This window comes from Papaver somniferum, chromosome 7 (genome assembly GCF_003573695.1).
Source record: "Papaver somniferum cultivar HN1 chromosome 7, ASM357369v1, whole genome shotgun sequence".
In the NCBI taxonomy this organism is placed as follows: Eukaryota; Viridiplantae; Streptophyta; class Magnoliopsida; order Ranunculales; family Papaveraceae; genus Papaver; species Papaver somniferum.
In genome coordinates this window covers 174,518,044-174,534,869 of record NC_039364.1, presented here as the reverse complement: position 1 = coordinate 174,534,869, position 16,826 = coordinate 174,518,044, and positions in this window count along the sequence as shown.

Sequence of the window (16,826 nt, the reverse complement as noted above, 5' to 3'; positions counted from 1 at the left end):
GAACAATGTTCTACATATGTTCTAAGGAAGTAAGTTCATAAACTTGTTTGTGAATCGAAAAGGAAATTTCCAGGTGTTATTGGTTTTGATATTCTTTGCATATCTTATGAACAACCAATATGTGTGATTGAGTATAACCACTCACAACTTGTTTGTGTTCTTGGTAGAACTATTCACAAAGGCCTGACTTATGTATTGGTATGACTTTTATTAGTGAAACCGATCTTAAGTAATCACCTGAGATGGTATGATCGGGTTTGTGATTTTATGTCTGACCAAATATGGGAAAGGGGAACCGATCCTAGTAAGAGGTGCAGTATATCACAAACGGGAACCGATCCTTGTATGGGGTGCAGCAAGGTTTATAGCAGAAAGGGGAACCGATCATATGAACATGTGCAACACGTTTTTAGGCAAAGGGGAACCGATTCTATGGACATGTGCAACACATATAAGTTAGATACCATATATGTGGGGAACCGATCCTAGTACCTAGTCAACCGAATTTTGGAAAGCTAGTGTGATTATGCACAGTGCTCACATGGAAGGTAGAACCGAAACTTGTTTTGGTAGAACCGTTAAACCCATGATTGTGATTGAATGTTTGTTTGATCAATCGCATAGTTCTTAAAAGTCAGATGAACCAATTTTAAACTTGTTTGGAAGTGTGGAAAATCGGTTTCAAGGTTATAAGTGTGAAAGAGAACTTACAAAGTAAGGATGTCGACATACTTTGAACACGTGCTATGAATGTTTATTTCTTTAATTTTTCAAAGTTATTCCTTAATAGCTAAGGGAAGAGAATCCCAGGATCGAAACATAAGTAAGTTAAGAATCTTTTAATTAAGGTTATTAATTTTATTTTGTAGGGAAATATAAGAACTAGTAATGTGCATTTACTAATTAGATTTTCCGAGAGATTTCGACCGTTATTTTTGGACAGAGCATTTCCAGGAATTATGGAAACCGAATTTGTGCTTTAATGAATATCTTGAGAATATTTTCGGTTTTGGAAATTCCATTGGTGTCCAAACTTCCTTGTCTATAAATACTTGAAGTTTGTCGTTCTAGCAAACTAATCCTTCGTAACAACAGACTTCCTCTTTTGTTGTTGTTACTGGTGTAGCCGCCTATTCGGAGAGGAGAATAACCTAATTAGGCGAAATCTCTTACGGCCGCTCAGTTTGAAGTCTTCTTTGGGATTGAGAAGCTTTAGCGTGTACCGTTGGTTGGAAACTAGATAATTGTGTTTTATCTTTTGTTTTCGATTGATTTGATTGACTAACGGTGGTTGAAATTTGACTGCACCTAGTTTGTATATGCTTGAGATCTTCTATTCTGATATAAGATTCACTCAAACTAGTTCAGAGTTTCGACAAGGATCTTTAGACTGTTGTTAGTTCTAAAGATGACCTTGTGATAATCCATTGTTAACAGACTCCGTTTTGTGCGTGATTGATCACAAGAGGTTCAAGTGATTGTGTGCAAGTTTTTATTGAAGATTTAAGAAGATTTGAAGACAAAGAAGATATTGAAGATATAACTTGGGTTTATATTCTTTGGTGTACACAATACTTGTTTCGGTAAAAGAGGATCCAAATAGTAATCGGTTTATCCTTGTGATAGATTGGATTGATTAACTGAGTAGATCGGAATCAACACATTTATTTGGATTAAGAGTGTTGTTGGCTTAATCATAAATGATTACTTCGGTAATTGAACATAAAATAGATTTAAGGACCCGACGAAGGAGTTTATGTTAAGATAAACGGAAGAGCCTTTGTCCGACTCATATCACTTGGTTGAATAGAGTTGATACCAAACAAATTTGTTGTTCCTTTACTGTTTGGAATACGAACCAAAGGAATTGTTCCAATTACGTGACTTATTTATAAGTTGGAGGCGTGGGAATACAGACTGAACTAGGTGAACTATAGGTTTAGTTGATTGGTCTCAACTATACAAAGTTAGGTGTAATTTTATGTAGCGGCTTAATCCTGAGAGTATTCAATTCTGGACAAGGTCCCGGGGTTTTTCTAAATTTGCGGTTTCCTCGTTAACGAAATCTTGTTGTGTCATTTACTTTATATTTCCGCATTATAATTGTTTTATTATAATTAAAGTAAATTACACAAACGTTAATTCCTATTTACTTGATAAGTGAATCTTATTGTGTTTGGTTAAATCTGAACCTTTTTATCAAGTAACATACTTCGTTGTTGTATTGTCTCGATCTCGTATCCATAGACGATGACACGAAGTGTGAACCGATTAGTTGTATTGTCTCGACTCTGTCCACAGGCAATCACTTTCGGAGAAAGGACTTATAGGTAGGAAAAGTTTTAGCTTGAGGTATATTTGGGTACCCTCGCCTTTTCACTGTGAACTAGGCTTAATTTTGACATAAAATATTATGTGGATAGAGAGTGCATTTTTGTTGGGAATGTAATACAAATACTGGTTGTCTTGAACTATAAACATGACTTCACATTTGCTTGGATATTTTTGCCTTGGCTTAGGGGTTGCATAATTTGTGTATGCAATGTAGTAACGGATGTGTAGACTGTTACTGGATTTTGGAAAAAAATTGGAAGACACGAACAAATGATTGTGTATGTATGTGGACCTCATAAAAGCTAGGTAAGCCGATTATGACCGTTATTTTTGTGTGAGAATAAGGATCAACTGTATTAAATTTGATGGTGAATTATGCATATGGGAATGGATTTCATGGGTATCCTCAAATGTGGAGTGACAGTGTTGTTAATTTTGGGTGGGGATGTAGACGAGGGTTCTGTTCACATTCTTACAATTATTTCTAAAAATTTATTTTTTTTTCGTTACAAACTTGGAATTTATTTGGATTTGTCTACCAAGGTTTTAAGTGTGTAGAGACCTACTATCAGTCGGGGTATGACCCAACTTACTATTTTTTTTCCAGGAAACTGTGATCTGGGAGCATCCTAGCTTGTAGACTGCATTTTTGTTCCGAAAAGCTACATCTTTTTATATTTTAGGTGCTTGGATAAATGTTTTACTTATTTTTTTCAAGATGACATTTTCATTTCTTTTACAATAAATCCTTAGCATTTATTTGGGAAGCCGACCTGCGTGTCGAAGATTAGCCTTTTAAAGATTTTATTAAACTTTACAATCTCTTTACCAATTTCATTAAATAAAAATTCATACATTTTTGTATTATGCGAATATGCTCCATACAATACCCTAATCTCCATTTGTTGGCTTGAGTGTGTAAAGTGGTCCATGAGTATGCCACATTTGGGATTTTAGGGCGGCCGACCTAGAATTCAATGTGGGCGTGACATGAACTCTGATACCAACACTATAGATCCCCCAAAGCTAGCAGCTGACTAATCCAAGAGATTAACTAAATAAAGAGGCACTAAGAATCTAAATCATATACTTAAACATTCAATTAAGAAATCTGCTACAAAACTTAACCCAAAAACTAGCCCCGCTCTGAAATATATGTACAAGAACTCCTATCAAATGATACATATACAATAGTCCTTTGGTTTACAAATAGAATATACAACATATTAAACACAACCGAAGTTAACCAACGGACTCAACTCCTCGAAGCTTCCGCTGCGCAACTCTGATCTGTCTCTAAAACTGAAAGTGGGAAAGAGTGAGCACATCATCCCTAAAAGGGGTGACCAGTAGAAATAACATTTAACTTTCAAGTAATTATTGGAATGATTTGGAAAACAATTCATGTTTTCCAAAAACACTAAAGACAATCAATTCACAGAGATAAATAATCATGTATATGGAACTAACTCCTTCGTCAAACAATATATAATATTCAATGCCAATTTCCAGCACCTAATAAGCATATTGTGGTGTATCTCCCTATCCATTGCATAAAAGCTCGAAAGAAAGTAGGTAAAAATGAAGGAGCAGTATCCTATATACCACAGATGGAAAATCTTATTTTCCAAGCATTCAAATGGAAATTCTTATTTCCCAAACAATTCATAGATACAAACAAAGCATTACAGTTCCTTTCCAGACCATGGAAAGATTAAAATAAGTAACAGAACTTTCGGAATTTAAAACTAAACAATGCATTGAAATCACAACCAGATAATGCATGAATTTGATAAACATCAACTCTTTTAAGAGAAAATAACAATAATCACAAAAGAGTTAAATGTAAATTCCCTTTTTTTTTTTGCTAGGTCAAAAAGGTTTATTAAGCAAAAAAACGTAATTACAAGAATTACAAGATGAGAGGCACAAGGCCTCCCCACCCCCATAAACCAAAGGGGTAAAAACAACAAAATAACTAACAAAAAATAAGCAACAAAGCCCAAAAAAATAACAAGAAAAACTAACAAAGGAAAACATTAAGAGTTTCCACCCCCTCCTTTGTTCTTATTATTCTTCTTTGAAGTTTGCATTCTTTTTAATTGGTCTTGTATTTCCTTGCAATACTCCTTGCGAAAAGATAAATCTTTCACAAACTGTTGTTGAATATCAAATTTCGTTATTGCAAGAAGAACTTCATGCTCCTCTTTAGATAAATGCATATCTCTATTAGTACTCAAAACTTTATGCAGTTGCAGCCTAGCATTGTGCTAAGCAATATTCGAACTACCTTTAGATTTTTCCTTGGCACGTACCTCCTGCTGCTCCCTCAAAATATCTTCATGTTTTCCCTTTTCAAAAACCTGGTCCATAGAGTTTGTTGTAGGTCCAATAGCCTTGCTCGGTTATGTATACTTCAAAGTAGAACTCAGCCCAGACTTATTCTCCCCCAAAACACCGTCAGAGTAAACTACATCATTCCCATTATTCTCCAAATTAACCTGATCATTGTCTAGGTCAGACTTATGCTCAGCAAGAATTTTATCAGCCCTTCGAGCTACTCTTTTAGCTTTCCAACTTGCCAAAATATCATCGTCCACAGCTTCATCATCTGAAAACTGCTCCATCTCACTGTCCTCCGTTGTCACAGGATTTGCATGGTCTGTGATCTCCAGACCTAATTCACTCTCAAGGATATCAAATTTGTTTTGGTGCATAACAACTTCAGTGGTGAATACATCATCCACATGAGTGGTGTTGTTCGCCTTTCAACTAACCAATTTCCATTGATTAGCTGCAGATTCAGAAACACCAATAACATCAAACAACGAAACTGAATTATTATCAACAGAATTCTGATTAACTCCCAGCACATTAGTATCTTCAGGCACCTTAGCTTCTCGCATCGTCTTGTTAACTGGCTGCCACTTCAGATTACTTTTAACAGGATTATCCAAAGGATTCTTCTTAGTTTTTCTCCTACAATCAGATTCAACATGACCCACAATTCTGCAACATGAGCAAAATTTAGGAATTTTTTGAAGTTCAACAAACTGATCGAAACTTCTTCCATCCACTGTTACATGAATGGAATCTGGAACTTTCTTTGTGAAATCAATATCAATTAAAACAGCTGCATAACAACGATACTTATGATTCAAGGTCTTCTTATCTACCATAATGGGAGTGCCTAGGTTTTGTTCCAAGAGATAACAACACTTTTTCCGTCCACAATTCAACATATAAGCCAGGAAAATTAACCCAAACAGCAGCATTAGAAGAACTTTCTTTATCCGGATCAAACCATGGAAACCAGTCACGAAGATGTAACTCTTGCTGATCGATTTTCCATGTTTTCTCACGGATTTTTAGTTTATCTTCCTCAGTTGAAAACTTGATAATAAAGAAACCCTTATTCATAGGCGTAAACTTGACCCTTCCTGGACCTAAACTCCATTGGTCTTCCAAAGATTTCTTAACATCAGTAAAGCGAGAAACCCTAAAATCCAGTCTACCAATGAGACTGAAATTCCAAGCCGCACACCCTTCTTGAAAAAAATCTAACGGGATTTCCTTAGAGGGTTTATCATCATGAAAAACAGGATTTGGTAAACTGCTAATATCAATAATAGAATGATTCTGTATTTTTTTACCTTTAACCATGTCTGCAAAGGAAATAGAATTCCTAAGAGATGTAGACGAAACAGGAACAGATTGTTCTCCCATTATAGATCATCTAAAGATGATCAAACAATGAAGAAAACGTGAATAAAATGAGAAACCCTAAAAAAACCAAAGAAAAAAATCGCCAGAGCAAAGATGAGAGAGAAAAAACCAGGGGATTTTTCAAAGCCAACTGAAAGTAACTTAATTCTTTATCATGTAAATTCCCACCTCTTTTGATGACAAGCCACGCCTACCTTGAGATCCACGATCCACCAGTTCATCCTTTGAATCGATCGTTGTTAATAAAGACTAACAGATAATCACACAAGAAATCTAAGAAACTAGCCAAAATGGCTCACACAAGAATCATATAAGTCTATCTAATGGTTCTAAGCCCATTTATGACTTAACACCTTTTCATTCTCTATCTTTAGCATATTTAAGGTCTACTAATTCAATTATATTGGTGCTATAGTCCATTAGCTAAGTCTTATGAATATCTACAACTTTGTAGAAGGAACTAAGGGCTAAATTAGACCATAATGGTCCAAACATCAAACTAGGAAACCTAATCCTAAGCTCAAGTCCACTTAATAAGCCCATTCAACTAAGGTCCAGTCCATCTGAGTCGACTTAACGGTCACTAACGGTAAATGAGATTCAACTAACAGTCAACGTCCAAAGTCAGGTCAAAGTCCAAGATCAGTAGTCAAACTTAGTCAAAGGATTCAGTCAAGATTCACTGAGTCATGTTTGGTCAGGACTGGTCACTGAGCTAGCTCAGTCAGATGAGTCAGACAATTGACTGGGGTTACAACTTAGCTAAAATAAATTCAATCAGCTAAACTGAATGCAATCTGGCCAAGGCCATCGCACGGGCCAAAACTTGAGATGCACCATAATGGTGTATCAACAACATATTTCACAAATCCAAAACTCTATTACAAATTCAATTCTACCAAATAACTACAAGATTATTTCTTAATCACAATAGAGTCTACCTGCAAATGCATTTCCAAGCTTTTAGAGCAAACACTAACAACAACTAACACTAATTCATCCTCTCTGCAAAACCTTACACTCGCATAACTCTCAACATCAAAGCTCAATGACTTCAGGCCTGCAATTACCCTTACAATATGTTCCCATAATCCTTACTTGAGCCACAGTACTAACATCATCAACATTTACCCCCATTATCCAACGAACCAAACTCAACTGCACTTTACACACTAAACTCAATCTCAATTCAACACTGTAACCTCCATTCATAAATCCCAATTCAAAAATCTACATCTGCAGCTTAACACAACTATCACCATTCCTTTATCAACAAACCCCAATTGCATTTACACTCCACCTGCACATTCATATGCCCTGCAACTTCAACAACACCACTACAACCCATAACTCTATACAATCATCCACACATTCCCTTGCACCTTACAACACCATCACAGTTAACTCATTTCAACCATTTCATTATCAACTCATACAATTAACATCAACAGTATCGTTCTTCAATTCAGAACTAAAAAACAATTACTTCAATTTGACAACATATCTTAAAAAAATCAATTTACTAAAAAAGAATTACCTTGGACATAAACCATTATCCTTTACAATTGTCCAACCTCCCTCTGATTCCGATTCAGTCAACACTAGACCTATCTCTGCTCCACCAACAAACCAAACTCAAGAACCCTAAATCCCAAATTTATTGAGAACCCTGATTTATGATTCAGAATCTCAGTAAATCCGACCATGCTTCAATTAAGAACAAACACACCGTTAATTCAATCCCCTAAACCATCAACTTCATCTTCTAATTCTTCTTTGAACTTCTCAACAAACCCTAGCTCACTGATTTCTCTAATTAATATTTTCTTTGTAACCAACCCTCAAAATAACTTAATAATCTGCTTATTCAGAGCATGTTCTTCATACCCATCTTTAGTTTAACAGTTTCATGATCAAATCATCATCAACTCCACGAAACTCTAATTCCTATCTTCTCTGATTTACCTTTTCTTGTAACTCTGAATCAAATGCTTGAATTTACACCACCACATCATCACCCTCATCATCTACACAACATCATCAATTGATTTTCTCCATTGAATCTCACGGATAATCAACAGGAGAAGAAGAATAGAGAAAGAGAGGAAGAAAGAAGAAGAAAAGAGAAGAACAGAAAATGAAAGAGAAATAGAAAATCCTCGAACTTATCGATTTGCTATTGAGTTATCCACAGAGGGTGCCCAGAGAAGAAAAGTAAGTTTCCTTGATAACATTTTAATGTGAAATGACCAATTTACCCTTCACCTAAAATAACAGATATCTTCTTCGTCCGATGTCCGAGTGACACGTTTGAGTAGTCCATTTCGCATAACTTTTCGAGATCTATTTAACGCTACTAGTTTCGTATCTAAATTGTTGTTAGATTAATTTCTATTAATTAACATTTGTGTTAAACTAATCGAGTTATTATCGGCTAAATCGTCTCTTGATCGTCTTGACCGGTCTAATAGCGTTGACGAGCTTGCGGGTCTTTACAGAAGAGCAGGACCATCATCAAGCACAAATACAGAGTAGGCATACTTCAAGCAGCATACAGGGTAAAATAAAAGAATATCAAGCATTTCAATATTGAAGGTGACTGTAAAAGTTTTTTTAAGTATCTCAATCGGGTCTCATCAGAAGTCTCTTGGTGCAACAAAAATATTTGGAATAAGAGGATAAAGTAGAAGGCACTTGTCCAACTTTTTTGGGTCTTTCTTTTGTTCCTAGGACAGGAAATGCAGTTGAAGATTCCTTAGAAAAATTTGCAAATACTTTATATTCAGTTTCAGATTGGGATCACAATTCTACGACATGTATTCAACAAAAACTCGTAATAGATAAATCTAATATTGGGAGTAACCATTTCTCTGTATTAAATGGCTCTACTAACTCTATAACCTGGACTCTCCATGAGTCTTAATTTTATCCTAAGAAATCTTATTAACAAAAGAAAGAAATAAACACTATCTCATTCTCATAGTCGAATTCGTACATCTTCCCAATGTGTTGACAGAGTTAGAATATGCTAGTAACATTCCCCCCCCTTTTTTTTTGCGAAAAAGATGGAAATATATTACCAAGCCAAACCAATTACAAACTGGACACAGAAAAAGGAAGAACGAAAAAAAGAACATCAAAGGACATGGGTGCTGTCATACTATCATGAAGGAATAGTTTCCTTAATATGATCATCAGACAACAAACCTGACTCTGTGTTATATAATACAGTAGTAGTGCTATTTTCATTGCTCTTACTACTATTAATTTTATCTAACAACATAACCTGACTTAGAAAGTTTGGCTTCTCATCCTTCCAAGAGTTGAAAAAGAAAAGACTTCCTAGCATTCAAAGTCGTAGGTGTCTGCTACACGGGTTCTTGATCTGTGGACAAACTGAAAACCTCAAAAGTTGTGACAATACTTTAATATCTTCATTGCTTCCCTTACTATTCCTTGATTTTTCTAACACATCATGGTATCTTTCCCTCAAATGAACCTCATTATCCTCTCACAATCACCTTCAATCCATAAATTTTCCATTTTTTCGTCTCTGGCCCATTTAACACCCAAAGAAGAGTTAAAGTTTCTGCTTTTTCTAAAGTTGAAGCTTTAAATACTACTGACTTAGCTCTTGTTCCCTCTCCTGCATTATTTCAGAGGATTAGACTAAAGCTAGCATATGAAGTAGGTGATATCCAAGCAACATCGAAATTAAGTTTATAGCAATTCGTATCAGGTGGTTTTCAAGTATTTTAGGTGTTGTCAATATACTAGTAACTCACCATCTCATTATTGGGGATTTTTGTTTTTTTGATGCAACATGAAAAGAGAATCTGATTCAACATATATTTTGAATGACCAAATCCACGAAATTATGAACCCACAATTAGGGGATATTGAATAAAACAAAAAAGGATCATTTTGAAGTAAATTGAAAGAACCCTTATCCATATATTATTTGCAATGGCTAAACTTCCCTTGTATTGTAATCAATTTTAATTTTTTTTTTAAATAATTTTTTGAAATTTTAAAATTTATTTTTTGATTTTTTTTATTCTTCTCAGAGTCGGCATGGTGTTTTAAAAAATAAGACTTAAAAAAATTTAAATTTACATAAGAAATTAAAAAATAAAAAAATTCACCCAATGGCCCTGCTGCTATTGAGGATTTACTTTTGTCAATCATTGGAGTAGTTAACCTCTAGCTGGATGTTTTTTGTCCTGCTCAGTTAGGGGAGTTTGTGGCTAGTGCGCCACTCACACCGTTACTCAAGCCAGGCGGAGGGATACGCCATATAGCTTTTTGCACGGTTTGGAGGCGTCTTGTCTCAAAGGTTGCTGCTCAATCTGTGGATAAAGAAATGTGTGCGTACCTGATAGGTGTAGAATACACCCTATTTATTATCTATTGTTTATTCTTTCTTTGTTATTTTTCTTGTAAATTATGTAATTTACATTTGTTTTTGAGTGTTTAGCTACTTTGGAGTCATGCGGAGAAAAAATCATCCAAAACTGCGCCGAGTAGGGTAAAATTGTCATTTCACCAGGCAAACAATATTGGGAGACGATCCAAAGTTAAGGGGCAACTCTCTTCTGGAGGAGTACTAAAGACAGGCCAGCTGTGGTTAAGGGGTTACCAATCAGGATGGCCCTTATCTAATAACAGGGTGCCCTTATCTAACCCTACTTTTATACCTTCGAGGGATATTTCTCTCATTCATTTCTCAATCATTTATATCTGAAATTGGGAAAGGGGAGAAGCGGTTGTTGTTGTTGTTCCGAGAAATTGAAATAGGATGATTCTGAGCCAAGAGAAGAAGATGAGAAAGAGATTGACTTCCTGAAACTGCTGAGTTGTATTTTCCGTGGATTTATGGTGGTTCTGCTTTCGTGGATTGAAACTGAGAAAGAAGTGATGATGGGTTTGAAGAATTTATGGGTTGTGGTGATTGGTTGTTGCGAATGATGGGGTTCGAAATGGATCGAATTCAACAGAGAAGAAATGGGTTCTGTTGTTGTTGATAAATTGAGAAGATGTTAAAGCTACTGCTGCCATTGAATCAACAAGAAGCAAGGATTTGAAGGTGCATCTGTTGATACTAAATGAATGAGATGAATGTGTAGGTTTTTAAATGAATGGGAAGTGAAGGAAGACCTGAAATTGGTCTGGGAAAGACCGAGAAACAAACAGAACTCAACCGCAGTTCTGCTCAGATGAGTCGCCTCAATGATTTTCTAAACCTAACTCGGTAAGTCAGCTGAGTAAGCCAATTCAGCCCTGAATAAGGCAGCTAAATCAAACTGACTGATTATCCCCTTGACCCATTGACTAACGATTGAACGTCTTGATCGTTAACTATGATGGTATCGTGACAGAATATTTCGTTATCAGAGAAGAGAATTCAGATGACCGGCAGAGAGCTTTCTGGACGGATTTTGGTGAAACCAGTGATTTTCCGGCGATCCAAAATAACAGAATTTTGTGTGAGCTTTTCTCACGGGGTGTAAAGACTTGGATTTGGAATTGGATGTGGAATTTTACTTGAGATTGAATTTGGAAGAGAAGTGGAGGAATTTTACAAAGACAAGGACTTGGAGATTGAATGGGAAAAGGATCCTAATCCTAATAAGATTGCAAGCATATTGAAGCCTATAAATAGAGAAGTTCTCTACTTTTCTCTAGACCTACATACTTTTTATACACCTCTACACACACAACACTTTTGCTTTTGCTTGCTTTTCATATCTTTTTTTCTTTTAATTATTTGTGTGAACTTCAAAATTCTTATTTTAATTATTGGTGTGAATTTCAAAAACATGAGTAGCTAATTTTCTTATTGATTGAGGATGAATTCCTAACATGATTTGAGTTTTTGTTTTAAATCTACTTCTAAGTTTTTCACATGATTTTCGTTTGTTTTTACTAATATTAATGTTTATGCTTGATTGTAGATTGTTTAGGTGGCCAACTAAATTTATTTGTTGATTGATCTAAATCATGTGGTGATTAGGATATACGTAATTTTTGAATAATTCACTACACAAGTAGAAAACACAAGACCTTGCGGAGGGATTTCGTGGAGCAATTGTGTGTAAAAACAACGCTAGAAAGTGGACCAAGCGAACCACGTTTAACTACTAGTATCAAACCTAAATTCATAAATCTTAATGTGTTCATTGAATTACATCTTGTAAGCAAACCTCAAGGTGGTTCTTTAGAATAGAATTTGATAACTAAGCGGACCTGTTACTCAGTGAAAGGAGGAATTTTGAGGTTTTCTAAGAGAACCTGTTAACCTATGGTTGATGAAAATTTGTGACTAATTAAAAGTAGACAAGAACATAACTTGAATCATTATTTTTCAACGAATAACGATTCCTTGATCTAATATCCCTTATTGATTTCAATTTACACTTTTGATTACTTTGTTTACTTTTTTTTTGCAAACTTAAAACAAGAAAACCCCCCTTTTCATGACAATCTTACAACTAAAACCTCTTGCTCCTCGTGGGAATGACCTTGACTACACTATATTACTTGTTAATTAGGTAGTAAAATATTAATTAATTTGTTGTGGTTACGACATGCATCAAATTTTGGCGTCGGTGCCGGGGAGCAGCGAACGATTTTAGTTGTTTTTATTTACTTTTTGCTTTATTCTTGTTTTGTTAGATTCTATTATCGTTTCTAACTTGGTTTTTCAGAATCTTGTTTTCAGGTACTTAATCTCTGGCACCCAAACATTGGGATTACCAGCGTTGTGGGATTACAACTCTCAAGGGAACCATTCTACAAGTACCTCAGAACCAGCAAGAAGAACCTTCTACATCAACAATGGTGAACGATGGTGCAAATCCTCATCCACCTCCACTTGCTGAGAAGAAGTTGGGGGAGTTAATTTCTCCGAATTTGGATTCACAACCATGGAGTATCACAATAACTGTCCCAGTGGAGATGATGTCGAGTCTTATTCACCACTTACCTAAGTTCAAGGTACTTCCCGGCGAAGATCCAAATCGTCATCTTCAAGTATTTAAACACAAGATGACAAGTCTTAGGCAAGGTGTCGAAGATAGGGATAGGGCTATGTTACAAGCCTTTCCATTCTCCTTACAAGACTCAGCCGAAGAATGATTGTATTATTTACCCCCAGGAAGCATTACAACATGGACCGAGAAGAAAAATCTATTCCTAGAGAAGTATTTTCCAGCTTCCAAGGCGGCTATTGCTCGCAAAGAGATTAGTGGTGTTCAACAAATTTCTGGGGAATCACTCCATGATTATTGGGAGTGGTACAAGAAGTTGTTAGCAAGATTCCCACACCACAATATATCACCAACACTCATCATTCAATATTTTTATGAAGGGTTACTTCTGGATCAACGTAACTTGATTGATGCAGCTGCAGGTGGTTCACTTACTGAGAATGCGCTTTCGCAAGCAACTAGTTTGATTGAGAGTATAGCTGCAAATGCACAACAATTTTATACAAGACATGATTCAAATATCCGAAGGGTTAGTGAGATGGAGGAATCTTCGTAATCGGCTCAACGGTTAAACAACATAGAAAGGGTAGTGCAACGAATGGCCGCGGTGATTATTCCGGATGATGAGAATGAACAATTAAATGCTTTGTTTCCAAATCAAAGGCCAGGGTATGATCCATACTCAAATACTTACAATCCCGATTGGAAGGATCATCCTAACTTTAGTTATGCAAAAAAGCAAGCGGCGGCTCCTAATCCATATGTGCAACAAGGTGGTTTCCAAAAATCACGCTTTCAACCTCAAAAACAATTCAAACAAGCATAACAAGAATCTTAGATTGATGATAAGCTTAACTCTATGATACAAGGTATTACGTCATTGATTCAACAAAACCAACAAAAGACCGATTCGGCCATTAAGGATTTACAAACTCAAGTGGGACAATTGGCAGACGATATGAACCTAATGAAAGCTCAAGTAACCACAAAGATTCTTTCACAACCGTTTGTGAATCCAAGAGAGAATGTCAATGCAGTTACTTTAAGAAGTGGAGAGACCGGGTCATCATGAAGAAGCTAGTGAAGAGTTAGTCAAAGACAAGGAGAAAGCTGCACCAAAGGAGAATTCAACACCAACCGACCAATCCAAGGAACCAGTTCCTACTTTCACCACTCCGCCTCATTTTCCTAGTCGTTTGTTAATTCCAAGAAAGAATCTCAAGACAAGGCACTCATGGATATCTTCAAGAAGATAGAAATCAACATCCCATTCATAGAGGCCATCAAGACAATACCAAGGTATGCTAAGTTTATGAAGGAATTGTGCATAAAGAAGGATAGGTTGCTTGATAATGAAATTACTAAAGTTGGCGAGAGTGCGTCGGCTATGCCATTGAAGAAGGTGCCTACAAAGTGCACAAATCCTGGTGGTTTCACGGTGCCAATTACTATTGGTACGAAAAGGTTTGAAAATGCTTTACTTGACTTGTGAGCTTCCATTAGTGTGATGTCGGTCGATATATATGACTCCTTCAATCTTGGACCGTTGAAAGAGACAAGAGTTATTATCCAATTAACAAACAAATATAACATATATCCTAAGGGACTTATAGAAGACGTGCTAGTGCAAGTAAATGAGCTTATTTTTCCGGTTGATTTCTTTGGGGTGCATACAACAATGAGAATCGGCCATCTTCTTCTCTACTTCTTGGGAGGCCATTTATCAAGACCGCAAAGAAGAATATTGACGTCGACAAGGGAACATTTACTATGGAATTTGACAAAGAGATAATACACTTCAACATATTTCAAGCCATGCGCTACCCAAGTGATGTGCATTCCGTTTGCTCCATTGATGTGGTTGGTTCATTAGCGCAACAAATGGTGGAATTGAGCAAGAGGACGAACTTGGTGTGGTGTTGAAAAAGAGCATTGAATTGGACGTCCACGGCTTTTCTAACTTGGATGTTGAAATCTCCAAGGAATTGGTGGAGATGTGTGGTGCCTTGACGTCATTACAAGAAGCTAAAATGGGTAATATGTCTTATATTTCTTTACCCTTGAATGATGAATTACTTGTACCATCTGTTGTGAAGGAGCCTAAGCTAGAATTGAAGCCACTTCTGGAACATTATAAAGTATGCTTTCTTGGGAGACGGAGAGGAGTTTCCGGTGATTATTGCAAAGAACCTCACACCGGTACAAGAAAACCGTTTGCTTAGAGTCTTGAAAGAGCACAAAACGGCCATTGGGTGGAAAATTGCAGACATCAAAGGCATTATTCCATCCATGTGCATGCATAGGATTCTAATGGAAGAGAATGTGAAGCCGGTACGTGATGCTCAACGTAGGCTTAATCCTCCCATGATGGAGGTTGTGAACAAAGAGATACTCAAATTGCTAAGTGTGGGGGTACTCTACTCAATTTCCGATAGCAAGTGGGTTAGTCTGGTACAAGTGGTACCAAAGAAGTCTGGTGTTACGGTTGTTAGAAATCAAGATGATGAACTTGTTCCTACAAGAGTTCAAACCGGTTGGAGAGTGTGCATTGACTATAGGAAGCTTAATTCCGCAACCCGAAAGGATCACTTTCCTTTACCTTTCATTGATCAAATGTTGGAGCGGTTAGCGGGATCATTATTGTTTCTTGGACGGGTATTCGGGTTACAACCAAATTGTCATTGCACCGAAGGACCAAGAGAAAACCACTTTCACTTGTCCGTTTGGAACGTTTGCATATAGACGAATGTTGTTTGGTCTTTGCAATGCACCGGATACTTTCCAAAGATGCATGGTAAGTATATTCTCATATTATGTGGAGCGCATCATTGAGGTATTTATGGATGATTTTAGTGTTTATGGAAATTCTTTTGATAGTTGTTTAGACAACTTGAATTAGTTCTTAAACGATGCATAGACACAAACCTTGTCCTTAATTGGGAGAAATGCCACTTTATGGTAAGCCATGGCATAGTACTTGGTCACATTGTGTCCTCTCGAGGGCTCGAAGTGGACAAGTTAAAGATAGATTTGATAAGGAACTTACAATATCCCACTTCGATGAGGGAAATCCGTTCATTTCTTGGTCATGCAGGTTTCTATAGGCGGTTTATCAAGGATTTCTCCAAAATCTCCATGCCGATGTGCAAGTTACTACAAAAGGAGGTACCTTTCGACTTCAACAAGGAATGCAAGGATTCCTTTGATAAATTTAAGGCGATGTTGACAAGTGCATCGATTATCAAGTCGCCAGATTGGAATCTTCCATTTGAATTAATGTGTGATGCTAGTGATTATCTGGTTGGAGCCGTTATGGGTCAAAGAGTGGACAAGTTGTACCATATTATTTATTATGCATCTAGGACCCTCAATGATGCACAAATCAACTATTCTACCACGGAGAAGGAGTTATTGGCAATAGTTTTGTACTAGAAAAATTTTGATCATACTTGGTGGGTACAAAGGTTATTGTGTATTCTGATCATGTCGCACTAAGACACTTAATGAAGAAGAAAGAAGCTAAGCCAAGACTAATCCGGCGGATCCTATTGCTACAAGAGTTTGACATAGAAATTCGAGACAAGAAAGGTGTGTAGAATACCGTTGCAGATCATCTTAGTAGACTTGTTATGTCTAAATAAGAATTTCCATTACAAGACCGCTTTCCAGATGAACAACTTTTCTCCTTAGAAGAATCAACACCTTGGTACGCGGATATAGTGAATTACTTGGTGACAAGGAAGGTACCTAGTACAATGTCTAACTTCCAAAAGATGA